Source organism: Rattus norvegicus, chromosome 5 (assembly GCF_021556685.1).
Source record: "Rattus norvegicus strain SHRSP/BbbUtx chromosome 5, alternate assembly SHRSP_T2T, whole genome shotgun sequence".
Taxonomy (NCBI): Eukaryota; Metazoa; Chordata; class Mammalia; order Rodentia; family Muridae; genus Rattus; species Rattus norvegicus.
Genome location: NC_141538.1, coordinates 75,748,606 through 75,765,104, shown reverse-complemented (window position 1 = coordinate 75,765,104; position 16,499 = coordinate 75,748,606). Strand labels below are relative to the sequence as shown.

At 41.8% G+C, this 16,499-nt stretch overlaps 1 long non-coding RNA gene across 1 annotated transcript in view; it reads right to left on the bottom strand.

Moving 5' to 3' along the window:
• Positions 1-16,499, bottom strand: part of LOC134478980 (uncharacterized) — a 71,133-nt gene that overhangs the window by 5,505 nt on the left and 49,129 nt on the right. The window contains exons 2-4 of the long non-coding RNA XR_015620231.1: positions 10,470-10,638; positions 8,632-8,704; positions 4,080-4,181 (exon numbers count right to left, since the gene is read on the bottom strand). This is a non-coding gene — a long non-coding RNA (uncharacterized LOC134478980). The remainder of the gene's footprint in view (positions 1-4,079; positions 4,182-8,631; positions 8,705-10,469; positions 10,639-16,499) is intronic.

The following is a 16,499-nucleotide window of genomic DNA, read 5'->3' as shown; positions in this document are numbered from 1 at the left end:
CTGGTATGTGAGGCTTCTCAGATAATATTTCATGAATGAAAAGAAAGCTTTATTCAGCTGAAACACAACATTTCCGAAATAATTGCAGGGAAGCAGGTAGGCCTTCTAGATTAAAGTAGGGGTATAAGTCATCCTGGGAAGATGAGTCACTAGGGAATTGAACTTAGGATTCTTCCACCATGTTCTGGCTCTCATTAGGATTCTTCCTTGAGCCTTATAAAGGGTGAGTCTCTCCCTGAGAGTCAAGTGTCTCCAGCTGTCTGGAAAACACTGCTTGATCAAGGAACCAGGGAGCACTTGACATCTAATGGGTACCACTTTGAGGCAAGTCCACTCCAAAGTTCTGTGGGTCCTTTAAGCTTTTAAGTCTGCTGGGCGGAGGGGTCTTTCCAACCTCTCTCCTTTTATCTATTCTCTGTCTCCCCTTTCTCCTTTGCTTCCTTGACCATGCAATGGCCGGTTATACCAAACCCACAAATTCCAAGCTATATGTAGCACTGAGTGGCTGTTTGTCCCTAAAATACCACGTCGCTGACTACAGCAAACACTAATTACAAGCTTTATCTAATCACTGTTGTGTGACCGGTCATTTTTGGTTTCCAAAAATGACAATGAGTGGCATGCTCCTGCAGCTGGTGGGGTTTCAGATCTCAAGTGCGCACAGATGTGCATGGAATTGAGCACCCCAAGTGACCAACTCAGAAAGGGAAATGGGACAGAGAAGAGAGGAAGCACAGAGAGACAGGTTTTGCTGCTTAGGACCTCACAAGCAAACAGTTTAGGGTCATCAGAATGTACTGCCACCCAGAAAACGCAAATCAGACCTTTTTCTCCCTGATATGTACTCTGATAATGCAATTGGTGACACCAGAGATGTCACTGAATGACTACATCACAGACTGAAGGAAATGAAATTTGTCTCTAATTTGTTTGGGGTTTATATTTATTTGTTTCTTCCACAGGGATCCTTTCTTTCTTTCCATAAAAAGTAGAATGTAATGATATCAAGGAAACAGTGCTAAGCATGGGGTCTGGCACCTTTGTGAGCCTATGACCATGACCTTGAGTAGGTTGGCCCACTATTCTGCATGATCTTGCAAATTGGTGTGGTTGCTAATAATACCCATTTCCCCTGACTGATGAGGCAGTAGGATGAAGGTGGACAGGGAAAGGTTCCTGAGGAATGTAACCACTCAGCCTATGTGGCCTCATCATAACCAGCTTGACTGCTCCTCACTCATGTTCACTGCCATGAATATAGGTTGTCAGTTGCTTGGGAACAGGCAAGAAAGGGTGTCATGATGAACTTGGCCTGTGATCAAGAGTGTCAGACACTGACACTCAAAATAAACCAGTGCTCCTCAGAGGTTTCAGGGCACATGTGCACACTTGGAAGGCACCTCCTCTCCAAGTTTTAAATAGCCCAGAGGTAAGTTTGAAGAAGATGCTGTGTCAAAACACAGAAGCACTTTGGATACAAGACCCTTTAAAATCTTACATCCCTCTCCACCCAAATGCTCTTCTCACAGCAGTCTTTTGTATAGAGTATTTGAGTTCTCGCTGTTGACCGTGCCATGGCAGGGGCCTGGCTTGCCAGGGCCAGCAGAGGGGAGGAGAGGCATAGAGGATCCTTGGGTGGCTGAGTGTGACAATGGTGAGCCAGTGCTCAGACTGAATTTCACTTCCCTAAACTATAAATACAGCAGAGTTCTCCCCTTTAGTTTAATCTCATATTTGTACCCTCCTCTGAGTGAGTCCTTTAAGAAAAAAATGGAGCACATCAACTCTAACTCATTCTCCACCCGCCATCCTGGAAAGAGATAGTGATGGGCTCGGCACGCTCTCTTCCAAGCCCACAGTTCTGTTCTGTTGAGATCAGTTCTTCCTAACAAGTGGGTTGGAATAAGGACTGACACAAGGAGTGTCCTTGTCCTTACCTGCCATCCTATTTGAGACGTGTAGATTAAGTTCTCCTTCTGTACATGTCCATCACCATGCATCCACGTGGCTTATCCTGTACCACACTGAGAAAGGGATATGAGCTCTGAGGCTTAGTCAGTTAGTGTGCCAGCCTTCAGAGAAGACACAGTCTGAGAAACAACAATAACAGTGAAACAGTATACAAGGCTGGGGAGGTCAGGGTAAAGTCCTTTGCAAGTATGAGGATCTGAAGCCACATACACAAGCCCAGTACAAAGGAGGTAGTCACAGAAAGCTCTCTGGGATTCATTGTCCAGCCAGCCTAGACTATTTGGTGAGCTCCAGGCCATCGGGAAACTATTCAAAAGCCAAAGTAGATAGTTCCTGGGGAATGACATATGAAACAATCCTCTTAAATCTGTGCTAGTGCACATGCATGTATGGATGTATAGACACACACACACACTCATACACTTAAACACAACTCCCACTTAAGAATTGCACATTCCACCTTCATTTAATCCTTAGGGCGATCCTATGATGTCAATGTTTGTAGTTTCATTTTAGCCACAGTGAAACTTAGATTTAGAGATAATGTCATTCACCTAAAGCATTTCTTTGTTTTCCCCAACCACGAGGAAACTCAAGGTCAAATGTGACCAGAAAGAACTACTCAAAAGGTTTATATTTGTGTTCCTGTCATTCTTGAATCTGTTTGCCCCACCCCCTACTATCTTCATAACTTTTTTTTAATTTCCTATAGTTATAAAGAAACTTTAGATCCTCTTTGGAAAACAGTGGTGTATAAATGTATTAGTGAGGGACAACTGGCCAGTAGCAGTCAAGATGAGGACTCAGATTATAGATGTCTCAGCCGTCTGTCGTTCCTTATGTTCTCTTGCTCGCAAGTGGCCTGATGGCTTGGAAAATGGACATGTGCTACGGGGACCAAGACACCAAAGGAAACAGCAAGTCTAAAACATCCAGAGCTGCTTTAATTCTAGCTGTGTTCTGGATGGGCATCAGAAAGCAAAGACCATGTCACCCTTCCTTTTGGTGAGAAGTCAGGAGACTCAAGGATGGAGTCTTCAAAGGAGCGAAGAGAGAGAGAAGCCCCTGACATGGAATGTTGTGTCTCTCTAGCATCACTTGCATCACTTTGGGAACAGACAAGGGCTTTAAGAAAAGAAAAAGAAAATGGAAAGGAAAAATATCAAGCTATGCCTACACACACACACACACACACACACACACACACACACACACACACATTTTCAGAACAAGGATAAGAATAAGCTGAAAAGATTCTATAGCATCTTGATTCACCAGCAAGAAGCAACTAAGCATCTGTACAGGGATAATGAAGCACATCCAATATGTGTAGTGCATTAAGATTTTAGAATAAGTTGAAGGTCAGAAGAAGCTAGAAGCTACCAATGGAAGAAAGCAACAATATCACAACTAAGCACTTAAACTGAGGCAGGCACATGCTGAAGGTTTCACGTTCCATTCAATTAAGGTACCCTTTGAGGATGCCATTACTGTGACTATGTGGTTATAAGGAAGACCAGGTGTGGGTGGCTGAATAATTTGGGCAAGCAAGCAGGAAGCAGGATGGGATTTCTATCCAATGACAATCCAATTATAAAGCCATCCCTTTCTACCCAGCTACCACTTCAAAGAAATGATTTCCCTGGAGTCTCCACTGACCCACCCTATAAAGAATGTACATTTAAATGAACCCTACCCATGTAGCAGGTAGGTAGTCTCTATTTAGAAGCAGAAAGAGTAATCCAGGGCTCTCAGTTAAAGGGAGTCCAAGAAATAACATAAGATTAAAATAAGCAATGGTGGAAGAACCAGATGCACTGGGAATTAAACCACATGATAATGATGATGATGATGATGATGGTGGTGGTGGTGGTGGTGGTGGTGGTGGTGGTGGTGGTGGTGGTGGTGATAATGATAACCATAACAGTGAGAGTGAAAAATTGCAATACTCCAAGAGTACAGAAAACTAATTGTACAAGAGAAAGGAGTATATGAGGCAATTTAGTATATTATTAAGAAAGCACCAAGGGGCTAGAGAGAGGCTGAGCGATTAAGAGCACTTGCTGCTCAGACAGATGACCCAGGTTTGATTTCCAGGACTTCCTTACCTGAACTGTACATAATTCCAGTTGCAGAGGATCAGATGCCCTCTTCTGTCCCTGAAGGCGCTGGGCAAGCATGTGGTACACAGATATACAAGCTGACAAGCACTCATACATGCAAAATAAAAGCAAACAAATCATTAAAATTTTCTTAAAAATAATAAATTACTTTAAAGAAAGAAAGCATCAAACTGAACTGGAACACTTAGTGCTTATTTAGCTGGCTACTTTATGCAGTTGAATCACAATTTAGAGATAAGTTCGTTTGCATTGCCATTAAATGGTAGGCAAAAGGAAACACCAAGTAAGCAAAAGTGAAAAACTACTCAAATGAATCACAGAAATAACATAATCAAAATAAAGTACTGGATAATACTTGTGGAAGGGAAGTTCTTAGTAAGTAGCAAATAAATAATTTCGAAGAAACCCAAGTTCAAATTCACCAACAATTTCTCTTCAGGAACTGTAACTCTCTTCCAAAAAGAAAAAGAAATTAAAGTCACTAAGGTAAACAAAAGATATTTCCCAAAATATGGCACAGATGGTATTATTTAATATCCATGCTGCATAGCGCACAACTAGCCAGCACGAGAGAACCTACAGAATGAAGGGGAGAAGTTAATTAGTATAAGGCCAATCCAACCAAGGAAATAAACACATTCCAAGCTCAGGAAATAAAATACACACACTGTCTAGTGGCAATAAACTTTGGTTATGCTCTTGTAGGAAACAGTATTATTCACTGTGGGATGAACAAGGCGAGAGAGCTGAAGTCCAACAGGAAGGCCACAGGTGGGCATAGGATTCCTGCTTAAGTGAGCAGACACTCTTAGCACACCTACACAGACAGAAATGCACACACACACACATACTCACAAAAACAGGTAACCATATGAGGTAATTGTTTTGTGGATTTCCCTCATTAAATCGTTAATGTTTTGATGTTTATACATATCCCACAGCATCAAGTTATAATATAAAATATGTACATATATACATATCCATATTTTATTTATATGTAAATATCTTTACTATTACTTGTATTGTTGGAACTGGTAAAGCTCTGCTAGAACATAATCTTCAAATACATTAACACGAAAGAATAAACAATTTATATGCAGAGAAGTATCCTTTGCAATGTTACCTAAATAAGTAATAAAGGGAGAAAGATGTATACAAAAGCCAGCAAGATGGCTCAACAAGTAAAGTGATTGCTGTCAAGTTTGCTGACCTGAGTTCAGTCCCTGGGCCCTACAAGTTGCCTTTTGATCTTGGCATGTGCACTTAAGCACATGCACACCTATGCACATATGCATAGAAATGAATAAATACAGGAAAAGTAAATAAATTCCTAACATTTACAGCATCCAAATTAATGACCATGGGGTGTGCCTAGGTGACACGACCGAGGAGCCATGCCCGGATGGAGCATTAGGGAGACTTTGTAAGATAAAATTAACAAAGCCATGTGGAGAAAGAGAGCAGTTCACAGCGATGTCCATGGATGGAGGTCGTAGGAACACAACTATGTGTAAAAATGAAAGAACACTTAAAAAAGTACCATCAAATCTGAGAGTTTTTATGACACTGAATGTTCTTCATATTTTGGATTCCTCTCACTGTTGTGAAGTTTCTCCTCTAATTTAAAACCTGGTTTAATTATGGCATTATTGAGAACTCATGGGACTGAGCAATGTACTTATGAATGCTTCAGAAGAACTCCTTGGACTTTGCTGCCTGGGAATCTGATCCAACCTTTAACTACAGTGAGAGTATTGCCCCCCTGAGACAGCAAGGTTAGATAGAAAGGCTCTCAATCTCTGTGAGACTATATATTTTCTATTTGTTGCTTGGGGCTGCTAAAAAGAATGCTACAAACTATGTGGCTTAAATGATAAAGGTTATTTTTGTCATTCTTTCTTTTATTCTTTCATAAGCTATGATGCTAAAGTCAAGGTGACAGCAGGACCATGTACCCTCCATGACTCTTAGCAAATTCCTTCTTTCCCTTTCTAGCTGCTATGCATCCCTTAAACTGTACCTGCGTCACCATAGTCTTTGCCACTGCATCAAATGTTGTTCCCTCTGGGTATTTTCATGCTATCTTCTTTCAAGGCCACCCATCATTGGGTTAAGGATCCATTTACTTCAGTAGGATTTCATCTTAACTAATATATATCCATAATGACTGTTACCAAGTAAGACTGCATTCTGAGGTACTGTAAGGACTTCAAAATATAACTTCGAAACTGTGTTTGAGGGGGCACAGTTCAGTAATAACTAATCCATATTCAAATTTCAAATGTCCACTGTTCTTAATTGTATAAATCTCTTGATCCTCACAATGATATAGGCAAAGGTGCACTAAAGATTAAACATCGCAGTAACTATAGAAAGGCCATCATTTTATTCCCAGCTACAGGTATTTCTTGCTGTAATTGCCTTGCAGACGATAGAGAATGACTTATTTCATAAAATAGGGGACTGAGGAGATGGACTGGTCAATAAGCTCTTGACATAAAAGCATGATGAATTGTGCTCCCAGGATCTGCATAAAAAGCTGAGTATGGCAGCCTATACTTGTAACGCCCGTGATGAGAAGGTAGAGACCAAAGGATCTCTTAGGGTTTCTGTTCAGTCAGCCTAGCTGAATTTGTGTGCTCAAGATGTAGTGAATGACCTTGTCTCAAAAATTAAGATAGAAAATGATCAAGAAAGAGACCTGACATTGAATTCTGTCATCATCCAATTATGTGTTTGTATACACACACACACACACACACACACACACACACACACACACAAACACACACACAAACACACACCTGCACATGCATAAGAGAAATTATTTCAAGCGAGGTTTTTTTTTCAGATCTCTCTGAGTTGATAGTGAAGAACTACTGAGTTCTAAAGTGTTATATTTGCCTCTTGTCACTATTTAAACAAAATGAGTATGGTATTCAATAAAGTTTAAATAGCTACTGTGACCAATTTTTATCATCCTCAACTTTGTGCACCTGAGAAGAGAAACAAAAGCATGATAGAACCACAATTTGGTCTAGTATCTATAGAAGAAAAATGGAGGGCTTTGCCAGACTGGGGAATGCCTGAAAGTGTCTAGCAAAAGCACAGAATCCTTTAAGGATGACAAGAGAGTATTATAGTAAACTCTAGACTGTTAGAAGCAATTTTAAAACCATTCTCAAAGGAGACTCTTGAGCTCCAATGTGAACAAAGTCCTTGCGTCATCTGTGTGGTTTCCATATATGAGAAGAGAAAATCTCATCACCATGGCGGGACTTCAAGCCATCATCGTCTCTAGCCTCATAGTTACTATTAGGCTTCCTATCCCCTAAACAGACCTCAAGACTAAGCACTCCCCTGGGTTTTTCCATTCTTACCTTCTGGGATGCTTCACTGCCTTCTGCATCTGGAGAAGAGAGATCTTCAGAGGCCCAGAATTTCTGAGACGCCCCCTTGCCATAACATAGCTCAGAAACTGCTCCCTTATATTTGGTTGGAATGATTTTCTGTATTATCTTTATTCACCGTCTAAAGTCATCCATCCATCTGATCAACCATTGCCTGTCTACTGACAATAGACACATATGGCAGGACAATATACAGCAGCGTGAACAGACAGATGTGTAAATGGATTATCCTGTAAATTCTGAGACGGGAGAAGGGTATTTGGATTTGTGGCTAAATGCTGGAAGATCTAATTGGGAGGTCCATATGGAATTGAAACGAGGGAAATTTTGCATGTATCATGTTTCTATTCCATGGCAGGCAGCCCACTCTGGGAGTCCCATGCCATGATTATAACCTAGCTGCTTATTCTCAGATCAACACTTCCTTTCTCCATGAACTTATGCAACTTAGATGTGCAGATGCACACTTTGGCATGGGTGGCCTCACACCCTCTATAGGGATCTGAGTATACAAAGGCAACCATGGGCCCAGCCTTATCTGCGGTAGTTGCCAAACCAGGTGGCCTAAAGAGGAACACAAAACTTCTGGAAGCATCTTCCCCATCCTCTCATGGATCCTGCCTGATGGATAGAGGAACACTTACATGTCTGCTTTTTTTGCAAATAGAAAATGTCACACTTCCCAAAGGGAGGTGTCTTTCCATTGTCATTTTTGTCCCTTGGAGAATAATCCCAATTCCAAAAACTGGCAGGGAAAGTAGTCCAATCGTTGGCTTTGCCCAGCCTTTCTTAGTTTCTGTTAGGAGAACTTTTATTTCCTCCTTGCTCCTCTATTTTGATAGCATTTACTTCCTCTATTTGCTGCCTCAATAGTCCAAGTCCCCCGCACCCCCATATATCACTTCCACAGAGAAACAGCGAGGCAAATGAACCACTTCTTCCTCTGGTCCTGCAGAGTTCTGCCCTGCTCTCTGCCACCAGTGATATCATGGCTCACTCAGATGGCCAGTTTCCTAGTCTCTGTCAGCTTGAACAAAGGTACACACACACACACACACACACACACACACACACACACACACACACTCATCACATGAAATTTGGCTAGATCTCTGTGTCGGGCATACCTCATTGTCTCATTTGAAGATCTCTGGGTGATGAGAGAAGAAAAGCCATACATTCTGCTGCTGTTCTTAAAGTCTGTATTCCAATGAAAGACAATTGAATGATAATGATTAAAGGAGGGTGTGGAGGGGAAGTAGAGGAGGATGGGTAAACTATTTCAGAAATAACAGAGAAGCAGAAATAACAAATAGTCAATCCTGGACCACATCTTGTTGGGATTGGTTCAACTAACGTACAATATAGACAGATCTTGAGACCCAAGATCATGAGCTCCCAGTAGACCTAGGAAGAAAGAATAGTTCTCACAACCTCCAGAACTGCTCTCTTCCATGTAACTTCTCATTGTTTGGTCCTCTGATAGCCAGCACACTGGATTCATACAGAGAAGTCATCTAGCTAGATGCTGAGCCTCACAAAAGTCTTTCAATGGACTCTCACCCTTTCTCCTTTGGAAGAGCCATCCTTAAGGAAATGCTGACAGATGCTCTGACTTCAGATCACTGTTCATTGTTCCTCTGGCAGCATCAGCCTTCCCTCCAGATTCACTTCTGACTATGATAAACTCTCCTCATCCTTCATGGGACTGAGTATATGCCAGACACAGGCTGTTCAATTTTCCTCACGTTTGAGTGGCTCCCTGCCTAGACCCATGGCCCCTGTCTCCTCACATCTCCCTGCATTGGATTGGTACTACTCATGCTGATTCATGACCAGTTCTATCCAGTACGCATAGAATTCCTACTGGAACCAAAGGACCATCAGAAGCTACAGGGGACTCTGTGTGCATGTTGTGAGGAGGTACCTTGACTCTCTTATCAGCCTGTGCTTCCCTTCCACTAAGCTACCATAAGAGTGCTTCCCTACCCAAGGGGGCAGAAAGAAACCTGAAGTTCCTGGGGGTTGGGGGATGGCCACAAGTGCAGGAGGAACACTTTCTTCACTGGTATTTCAAGAGTATTTCACAATCACAGAAACCACCAGCCACATGCAATCACTGGCTGGAAAGAAGCAAATGCAAGTTTGGATTAGAGGAGCATATGTGTGAGGGTACATGTATGTATGTTTGCACACATACTTATATATGTGTGTGCATATGCTATGTATGTGTGTGTGTGCACAAGCATATGTATGTGTGTGAACATGTGTGCATATGCCACAGATGTATGTGTGTATATTAAGAAGTTATGAAGGTAATCCAGAGACAGCCAACACAATTCTTTCTGATGCCAGTGTGCGTTCCAGCCAAAAAGATATATTTGGAACAAAAAGAGAAGAGGTTCATTCAAGTCCAAAGCTTTAGTTAAATCATCAAATATGAAAACAACAGTGTATATGCTTAAAATATTTGTAACTAATTTTTATTTTTATTTTTATTTATTTATTTTTATTTCAGATTACAATTCTTAACATGAATGAATGGCATAAGGGCACATGGAAAATTTTGAAATTCAGATTCAACCTATTTCAATGACATTTTAAAAATTATTATTAATGTGTCCTTTGTTTGTGTAGTTTCATGTATAGCATAGCATGTGTAGGGAGGTCAGAGGACAACTTTGTAGAGATGGTTCTCTCCCACTTTTATGTGTGATAGAATTTAGCTCACGAGAATTTCATATACAATTTCACTTGAGTGTGTGGTTTAAGATATTTTATTTTTATTAATTTACCTTCTTCTTTTTCAATGCTAGAACTAAGTGTCATTGACTGCTGAAGCATCTCACAGATCCACACTGCACATGAAAAAAAATCATGTTCCTAATATCATGTTCGATGTACATACAATTAAAAAGAAGAAGAAAAGGAAACTAATTTTATGTACACCGGAAGTTCACATTACCTTGATGGGCTGCGCTTTGTGTGCTTAGCCAGTGTTCAGGCCTCCCTCCAGCAATCATGAGCACTTCACTTGCAGAAGGCTGGGGCAGTCTTCAGGTCTTCCTCAAACTTGCAGAGCCTGGAAGTTGATCTAGTCCAACGTCCTCATGTTACAGATATCGAAACTGAGCCTGAGAGGAAGTAACTTCTTCAAGGTTGCACAGGGATTTGACGGTATAACCAGAACCCCAACCCACTCGCATCACCCCAGGAGACTTTTCCCAACATGCCAGTGGGGCCCAACGACCACAAGACTTGACAGAGATCAAGAGAATGTTGATCAGAATCAAATCAACTTAAAAAAAATAATAGTGTGACTAAGATCTTTAGCTTATTCACTTGGAAATGTCAGTTTAAAAAGTTGGGGTATCCAGTGCTAGAGATGTAGTTTTATTAGGAGAGTCAGCCTTCGCAAGGCTCTGGGTTCAGTCTTTATCATTGCAAAAAGTGGGGGGTCATAGGTGTCAGCACGTGCAGCACGCTGATTTTCAGGAAGTACGAAATGTGCAGGCTGCTTAGATGGTAAACACGTCGCCTTGTGTGCGTAAGGATCTGACTTTGTCCTCTAGCACTGAAAAAAGAAAACATAAATTGAAAAATAAAATATCTTGAAGCATTTACTCAAATGAAACTGTCTGTGAAATCCAATTTATACTGGACCTACAATGGTGGATGTAGGGATACAGTGGAGGGTCTCCCAGCCCCAACATTCCCTGGTGGCATCTGCTCCCAAATTACGGAAATGGAATCATCTGAGGTCCATCTAAAGCCGTGGAATCACCTCTCAAGTGCTGGACTCAGCAGCCCAGGGTTGAGTTCAGAGAAGTCACTGCCACTGGCTTTCTATCAAACACTGAGCCTCAGTTTTTTCATTATTCCACATGAGAAAAGGACAGTTAATAATGGTCAGAGGACAGGACGGACGAAAATACTTCTATGCGTGCTTTGAGTACCGTGTGGTTGCACAGCGCAAGTTTGCCCAGATTTCTGAATGTATTTTGAATGAACTGAGCAGGAAACTGGACTGTCTTGCCTACTTTACCAGAAAACTGAGAGAAATGCTGGACAAATATTGTAGAATCAATTCAGGTGTAAGATCTATATCTTGACTTTCTCTTCTGCTCCTGCCTTCTCAAGACTGGCGATCATACCAGGACCTCAGGATGTCGGGCAAATATGATATCACCCAGCGATACCCCCAGTTCAAGAGTTTAGATGCCTACCAGTGGGACTATTCTTAAATCAATTTCATTGTCTCCTGTCCCAAAGGGAAGTTGATGAAAAAATACTTGGCTCATCAAAGAACACTTCTAATATTATTCAAATTAAAACATTTATTGGTATGCCCCCTCCCAAAATGGACACTTCCTTGACTATGTGATGTTTAAAGCAATAATATTTTGGTGGAGTAAGATAAAGAGAAGAATAATCTAGATAGAGTTCCTTTGCCTGGGCTGATTTTGTTTCCATATGAAAACCATGAATGATTATATTTCATTCCAAGTAGGAGCAACAGGGACGTGACCCACAGAGCTCTGCCTTCAATGGGAGAGCAGTGCAAGGGTACAAAGCTGCATGCATTTATTTCTCCTCAAAGTCTCCTCAGGACTTTTTCACACTTTGAAAAAAAAAGAAATAATTTTAGAATCCTCAATTGAAAACTGTCTTATTTATCCCAAGTCTGAAAACTCCCTAGGCCAACACACTACCTCACATAGGAGGGAAGGGCCCTCAGGCTCTTGGATGTTATCCTCAAAGATGCAAACACCTTGCAGATTAGATAAACACAAAGTGACATTGGCATTTTTGTTTTCTAGTGCAGCGTGGGACTCCATTACCCACGAAACACTTTTACCCATGTTCCTTTCGTGTTGGTTTCTGTTGCTGGGGAGATAATTTAAGGACTCACATGGGCTAGGCAAGCACTGTGCCACTGAACTCCACTCCCAGCAGCAAGGCCTGCACTTTGTGGGCATCCAGTCAGACATGGGATGGCCAAGTTCATGAGGAAATGTTGAGGCCAAGCCATATAAGACGACTGTTTGCAAATTCCTCGAACTCCGGTTGAGGAACTGCACTAGCAGAAATATCACTTCTTTATCAGAGGGTAAAGGGCAATCACAAGAATAATTTATAAAGGGAAAGAAAGAAACAACAGAGAAAACCCATGATCCCGTGCCTGAGTGTCCATTTGGACTTCTTCAATAATGCAGGTGGCATTTCTATTCTGGAATCTGGTCTCATCCTGTAATTTTCTCTGCCACATAATTCTTTCGGGGTTGGGAATTGATTGAAGTATTTAAACACACTTGAGCTCCTAGAATATAACCCTCTCCATGACTGCTCTTGTTCATGCTGCCTCTGTACATTTGTGCCTGGAGTGTGGAAAGACTTTTCTTATCCATGAGTCCATTTACAGCGTTATCAACCTGGGAAGAAATGAATATCATAGCCACACACCCAGCTTTTAAACAAACAAACAAAAAATAAAAAATAAAAGGCCAGCTCTCTCCTGCATGCAAAAGAAAAGAGGAGCCTATTTTCCGTTATGAAACAGTATTTAAACTACCAAGGATAAGTGAGTGAAGAAATTTCCTGTAACATTCATGCTTTTGGAAAAAAGCACTTCCAGAGAGTAAGCAGAACCAAAACTGAGTATTAATTGCTTAATAACCACAGATTTAACTGGATGGCGTTTTATGAGACATTCAAACTGGGCCGTGCCGTGTTTCTAAGGCCAATGCACTGGAAATTGCTATTTTGGTTTGTTTTCCTCACTAGAATTGAGTCCTTCTATTAATCTTTATTAACAGGATAGCTAGAGAATGAGAGGCACAGCAGAGAAGATGCTTGAATTCCTCAGAATTAGAGAGATGTGACATGTAAATCAAAGTTCCTGGCGACCCACCCTAGCCCCTGCCACAGTCTGTCTTGTTTGGGGAATAGAGTCATTTTTCTCCATTAAGTCGATTCCATTGAAAATGTCAGCATGCAATTGGAGCCACCGAATGCAAGGCTGCATCCTAAGTGTCAGAAAATGAATTGCTGTGACCGGAGGCTCTTCATTCTACTTAAAACAGAATGGAGAGTCCACACTGGTTGCTGGGCACCACTGTGGGTAGACACTCAGGGCACACACTTCCTCAGAACTCCAGAATAGCTCGGTGGTGACCCAGCCCCTGGTTTCACAGATGAGGAAATGTGGGTTGAGGGGGGTGACTTGAGACCATCAAACCAGGGCAATACTAAGGCCAGAATTCACAGTTCTAGTAGTGTATGTGTGTGAGAGTGTATGTGTGTGTGTGTGTGTGTGTGTGTGTGTGTGTGTGTGTGTGTGTGTGTGTGTGTGTAGGCAGTGTCAAAAGAGGCTACTCCAGGGTATAACAACCAAGCTGTGTCTCACATGGTGAGCAGAAGTTAGCACAGGACAGGGTTGCTGGGAAGTAAACTGATTCATAGTCACAAAGATAAGACATCTGTGTATTGAAGGAATTTGAAATCCACTTTGATTCACTTTGGACATGCTGGAATGCACTTATCAGATCATTGACTTTCAGATTTATCCTAATGTCCTCTGTTTCCTTCAACCAGCTGCCCTTTCTAGTGCTAGAGACCTCACTCACCACCCTTGCTGTGTCCTTGGATGCATGTACACCAGCCCCTCTGAGACTTTGGTCTCCAGCTAGACTAGGTGTCTATGTTGATAACTCCATCTATTTCTTTCCCTCCACTCTCCTGTAAGAAAAGGACATGCTACATGGTATCTGGGGGACAAAAAGAGAATAGATGGGGAAAAGGGAGGCACTGGGAAAACCATCAGGGCAGGATTGAGGATGGCACATCCCACTCAGTTAGGAGAGTTGAGAGAGCATTCGGGCAGAAGCTGAGAAGCTTTCTCTTTCCACAGCCTCAGCAAAGTAGGAGTCAGAAGCTACTTTGTGAGCATGGGGCCAGCTTGTGAAGCCAGGCGATCTGTGAGCTTGTCCTCTGCTCCCACCCAGCCCTTCAGTTCTGTCCTCCCCCCACATAGCAATGTGAGCAGGGTGTTCACACCACACTACGGAGTCAGCATTCAGAGCCTGTGTCCGCACTTTAGGACCACCAGTACAAGGGGTTCTTTGAGGCTGACATCTCACTGCTCCACAACCGTGATCTTTCTCAGATGTGTCTGCAGATAAAGCACTTCCTATCTCATAAGCAATGTGTTGTTTTCCCAGTGCATCTCTGATAATGAAAGTTTGAATGAAAGAGGTTCAAAGGCTTTGGGAAAAAAACAAGTCATAAAGTACCCGTAATTGCATTGGTATCATCCACTGCTGGAATTGGCTAATATTGGCTCGCAAAAGTTAGACATGCTGTCTCTGCTCAGCTTTGTGGTGAATGATGTTGACTTTACTAGACTGAAGTCAGTCACTCTGGGGGCGTTCACACCATAGGCATGGGCAAATACTTCAAATCGATTTTTGGTCATTTTTGCCAAAGGATTTTGAAAATTACGAGCACCTTGCTTCTGGAAGAGTCACACATCCAGCATTCAGAGCAGAAAATTAATCGAATAACACAAATGAAGCTCAGAATTCTGGTACTAAGTAAGAATCAGCACATTCCTTCAATGAGAGTTCTCCTGATTATTTAGAAATAAACGGAAATCAATGTTCTCCTTTAGACAGGGGTTCATTTCAGAGCATAATAACAATAAAATTGAATTTAGGATTGGAGGGCACAGGACTACATTTGACCTTCACTGATTTGAATAATAATAAAATTGTTTTAAACCTCTGGACACTGGACCAGGACATTGTCCTCTGTAGAACTCATGCTCAATAACTCCACAGTATTGTTACAAAAGAAAAACTATAAAACAAAAATCTCATAATATTTAAGTCAATTCACAGTTATGACGTGTACTAGTCATCCATGGCCACATTACAGGTTGGACATGCCAGTCTGAGGTAATCTTTTAAGCCTCAGTATCTATAACATTACTTTAAAATAAGGTTGACTGTTTCTCATCCCGTTTGATAAGAAGGAATGCTACATTATACATAAAATACAGAGCACTTGATAAGCACCAGACAACAGCACAGATCGGGAAAATGTGGGAGCCATCTTGTGGAGCAGATCAAGAGTTCTTGGCTCTCGTTGAGGGGATTTCCGTCTTTCCAGGTGGACTTAACATTTCTCCTTTATTAACTTTATTTCATCTTTACCAGCTGCCGTGATCCATGCCAGCTTAGCAGAGGAACTGTGAGACAGCAGAGGCTGCTGAGGGGCTCTATCATCCTGCATGGCCCTCCCATCTGGGGTACCGGGGATGACTCCCTCGGGTGTTATCCCCGCCAGATGTTGGCAAGCATGACAGCTCTAGAAACTTTTCCAGCTGTTTGATCTTTGATCACTGGGAGTTCTCTAGATTGCTAAAGAAACAAATCTTATTAACTGTGCTAGAAGCACGTTTTCTTCTTCCTCTAAGACCTCTAGAGAACGAAGTATTTGTTGCAGGAATCCTAACAGAATGAGCCATGCAGAAGAAGGTTAGAGAGCTATGTTCTGGCTGCTATTGCCACATAACAAATAACTCCAACATGCAATGACTTCAAATAGCCAGCATTGGGATAGATTTGATCTTAAATGTTCCCCAAAGTCCGTGTTTGAAAGGCATGGTCTCTAGCCTGTAATTGTAGGGATACAGAAATCAGATTACTGAGAACATGCACTTAAAAGGGGGACACTGGGACCTCAGTCCCAACTCGTCTCTCCCTTTGCTTTCTGACTGTCACAAGGTAAAGAGTGTGCCTCTATAACATGTTTCCCACTTGATGTTCTGTGTCACCACAGGCCCAAAGGAAATGATCAACCAAGAAACCAGGGACTGAAATAATCCTTTCTTCCTTTTAAGTTGATTGTCTCGGTACTTTGTCCCAGTGGTGGGATGCTAACATACAGTATCCTCACAGATTCTGAGTTAGGTATGTAAAAAGAAAGCAGGTTT